This window comes from Halyomorpha halys, unplaced genomic scaffold, assembly GCF_000696795.3.
Source record: "Halyomorpha halys isolate HHAL.00 unplaced genomic scaffold, Hhal_1.1 Scaffold148.1, whole genome shotgun sequence".
NCBI lineage: Eukaryota > Metazoa > Arthropoda > Insecta > Hemiptera > Pentatomidae > Halyomorpha > Halyomorpha halys.
In genome coordinates, this window is record NW_027112919.1 from 218,638 (window position 1) to 223,171 (window position 4,534).

Below are 4,534 nucleotides of genomic sequence, written 5' to 3' on the forward strand. Positions count from 1 at the left end.
CGGTGTTATTCCAAGCTCATTAATATCACTGCCATGTTGAGCGGATGGAATAAAATATTTTCAACTTTTGTTATTTTCCTATCATTATTGTATTTAGAGTAAATTGAAGAAAAATTAGAAGATGAGAATAAGTATTAAGGAAAAATCTACATAAAGAAACTCATGAAAAAAAACTCAAAATAGTTGTGTGACAATCGATGTTTGCATCAACTATCGATGGATCGTAGAAAGAATGTTATATGAATGGCGTATCAAGTATAGGAAGAGGAGACATTTGATAGCTTGGATGGTGGAGGAGTGAACGAGTTCAGCGAGCAGGTGGATTTTACTACCTTTGTCTACTGTCAGTGGTATAACATCCATTTAGAAGACATCAATAATTATCAGTCATGAAGGAAGATCTAATAACTGGTTAGTTTTGCTAATCCTAGGATAAATAGATTGTAAAAGTTGTCATTAATTCATTTAAGTATCACTGTGTTCTGATTGTCTAGAGAACCCGCCCTGAGATAGAGTCAATAATGTTTAATAATAAAAATAAATTATAAGAATCTATTTTTTTTTTAATAAAAAAAAAAATTTATTCCTCATTACAATTGCAGTAATCTGGGACCAGAGTTTTAACTCATGTAGGAGAAAGACAAACATAGAACTGCAGGAGGTTTACAGAAATTTCAGGACCCGTGGTTTTGAGAGTCATAACAATATATTTATTAACAGAATTTTACTTTATTTTACATACTTTTTCAATTACCTATGTATACATTTTATTTTCCACTTCTTTCATCACTTTAATTTTATTAATTCTATTCTGTACAATTATTTACTTTATGCCATTCTGTTTATATTAATGCTGTTTAATTATATGCTAAAGAATTGTGGCCGAAACGTTGGCACCATTTAATAAGTTACTTCAACTTATTTGTGTTATATTTTGACTACACCCCCAATCATCTTCTCTTATAAGTCATCCATGGTCAACTATCTCTCATGATTATTTATTAACAGATTTAGTAGCTGAAGTTATAACAACACATTTTGACAATCTATTTTTATTGTAGGTTTAGGTAGCAATTTATTTTTAAAAATTCCTGTTCCATATAAAGATAATGTGTGGAATGGTTGTAACAATGATCGGCTATAATGACCAAAAAACTTGTTCTCTTGTATGTCATTAGAAACAATATTCTGTGTGTAAATAATGTTTTTCTTCACAAAATTGTTTATAACAATAGTTAGTAAGAATGTGTCGCCATCATTCGGTGAAAAGTGGAACAATAGGTCCCTTTCCTATATCTAATATCATAATTGTATAAGCTAATGATTTTTTTCTCTTTCTAAAGCCTTCAAACTGTTTCACTTTCTGGTTTTAAATACGAGAAAATTAGTTTCGTCCTTTAAAGCAGCAACTTATTTCATCACAGCACCCTTCTTAGGCTAATTTTCTGGTTAGTAAAAGTTTTGCTGCAACCTTGTTGAGCTATTAAATTAACAAAACTTATTTGTTTGTACCAACGTTTCAACCGGAAATTGAAGGCCTTCATCAGGTGACAACCTTAATTCAGAGAAACATAAAAATGAATTAAGTAGATAGTAGTTGGTATTAATAGGCATTATTAATATCAACTCATCATAATAATTGGCACGACAGCCCATTACCGAGCCTGGGCCTCCTCTATTAACTTCTGCCAGGTCGTCCTGTCTTCTGCTGCAACTATCTAGTTTCAGGTTCCCAGAAGGATCCAGGCATCTGTTGATATAGTGTTCAACCATCTCATGTTTTGCCACCTTACTCTTCTCTTTCCATGTAATTGCTCTGGTTGGAACTTATTTGGGATGACATCATTGAGATGTCACCGTGCATCCTTGCCACATGACCCACCCCATCGGAGTCTACCTGACCTTATAAACTTGATATCATTGTCTCCATACAAAGCCAATAGCTCTGCGATCTTCCTTCTCAATACATTGCCCTCTCTTAACAGGTCTAAATATTTTTCTCAGAATAGACCAAGAGTCTTGCTTCATCAGCTTTAGTGAAAGCTCAATCCTCAGATCCCTATGTGATGAGACGTACAAGTGATTTATAGAGATTTACCTTGATCCCATTAGAGAGCAACTCACTTCTGAAATGTCTTGCCAGGCCAAAGCAGAACCAATGGACTTTCAGAATTGCTGCGATGTCTATTTTATATTTATCAATATGATTAAGAAGTGCCCAAAGGACTCCTTGACAGTGCAGAGATAAAACATTCCAACTTAGGTCAGTTTGACGGTTCCTGGTATTTTTCTTAAGAGATATTCCGGCTTTGACTGTATGATGTTTCTTAATAAGTAAAATATAAGGGGAGGAGGATATTGGCACACTGCTCCCCAGTCAGGGATGAAGGGACTGCCTCCTTAGAGCACCCTGACTTGCTCCTCCACCCAGGGAGGGAGGCTACCTAGGGGTGTACTGAAAGTGACCTTATATTAGTGGTGTGGTTTACTGTTCTGTATAATGAATGAATATCAACTACTGTCTATTTATTTTATTGTCATTTATAGTTCCAAGTTTGTTATTTTCTTTTATTTTTGTTCCTCTGAATTAAGATTATTATCTCATATTTTTCTTTTTTTTTTCAGGCGTGATATAAGCATGAAATTCAGGTCGAAACCTTGGCACAAGGCAGCTACTCACTTTTGGAACAGCAGCTATAAATGGCTGAAGGAAAGGCACTGACCAAGTTATCCACAACAGCTCTACACTGTAAGATAACAATAACTAATTTTGCCTCAACTTACCTTACCTTCGTAAAACATAACTTACTCATACATAATCTGATATTATTTAGTTAAAATTGGAATGTGAGGGTTATAAGAGAACATAACAAATATCTTTTTATGAATCACGTTTTATAAGTATTTTGCTACAAACATCAAAATTTATACATAGATTGCTTTTTCCAAAGCAAAGTACCCTCTCATTTAAATGTTGTGCTTAATAAGTCTTGCTCGTTGAATTTTTTTCGAGTCATTATTTAAAAAAAAGTCTCATATTAAAAAAATAAAAATTAGAACACTTTGCTTTGACAAAAACAATTCTCATTGAACATAGTACAAAATTACAGCTGACTGCTTGCTGGTATTTTATTATTTTTTATATATATATATATATGTATATTGTTACAGAAGATATAAATGGGTATTTCTGATTCTATAGAAGTTGAAACTAGCCTGTACCTTGTAAGCGCACAGAACGAATTAATGACTTCTTTAATATATGACTTAGATACAATATCAAAGGAACAATTGCCTCTATAAAAAATGCACCAACTATATAAATATAAATGTAATAATCACGTCAACTTGTTAATTCAATATTTATCATTTCTTGTTGAAATATAACGACTTGGTGCAAATTTTACTGCGGAAAAATATTAACACTCCTTAGACTCATCTTGATCATTGATATCGCTTTATCACAAAATGTTTTCTTACTGTGTATCTCTATGTATATGTATATATTTACTTATACATATACATACATATTGGTAATGAATAATAGCAATTCCTTTTTCAATAAGATAAAACATATACTTTTTTTTTCTTTGCGATGATACAATGCATAAAATCGTTAACAAGCAATAGCTTTAAATTAAAAAATAAATCTACAAATTATTTATAAAGAGCCATTATTTTCTTCATAATTTACAATGTTTTTTTTTTTAAGTTTTTTGTTTTATTTTTTTATGCAGATTTACATTTATATAATATAAGAATTGGGGAGAGGGGCAAATACTTAATATTCTCAGTCACTGTTTGCATTTCTAAATTCTAAAAAAACGCACATACAGTTAAGTATAAGCATTTAGCTCTTTATCTATCCACTCCGAGTATTAGTGCCTAATACAAATATAAAGAGAAAGAGCGTCATTCATTCGAACAAATATGTACATTTTAAATTATAAACATTTTCCCCCCTTTTATTTTATGTCACCAAATACAATCTCAATTGATTTCACATAGAAAATGCAAACATTTATAAATTTCAAATAAAAGTTAAAAAAAATTTCATACAGAATCTTCAGGTTTCATTAATAAAAACAAAAATAAAACATTCATTTTCAAAAAGAAAGAAAACATCATATAATGTCTGATTGAAAGTTTCAAACATAACACATCAATTTAAAAGTAAATAAGTACAATTTACATACATTATAAATACATCCAGATACAAGAACTGTCAAAGCTCCAAAAATTTGTAAACTTAAAAACAATTTTTAAAAAAACTAACAAAAAAACCAGCTTTGGATATAGGCCCCAAGAAACTGGTGTTTAGCACTGCAATTATTTTTTTTTTTAATATATACAAATTTTCATTTATCACAAGAATTTTATTATAAGGAACGTTTTAAACAAAAAAAAAAAAATTAAATTAAAATGAAAGCAAAACTACAAAATATAAAACTCATGCAACACCACAATTATTTTGCACGCAAACCACCTCAGAAGTAACACTGAAACGATTGTTAATGTACATAATATTTATAAG

General features: G+C 30.7%; 1 long non-coding RNA gene across 4 annotated transcripts in view; it reads left to right on the forward strand.

The window, feature by feature from the left end:
* The first annotated feature begins 223 nt into the window (after window positions 1–223).
* The window catches only part of LOC106678604 (uncharacterized), a 49,619-nt gene continuing 45,308 nt past the window's right edge, over window positions 224–4,534 (forward strand). For 3 of the 4 annotated variants that reach the window (XR_010844275.1, XR_001342792.3, XR_010844276.1), the window contains exons 1-2: window positions 238–411; window positions 2,626–2,749. This is a non-coding gene — a long non-coding RNA (uncharacterized lncRNA). Of the gene's footprint in view, window positions 412–2,625; window positions 2,750–4,534 lie in introns of all 4 variants that reach the window. The other variant, XR_001342791.2, reaches the window with a different exon arrangement.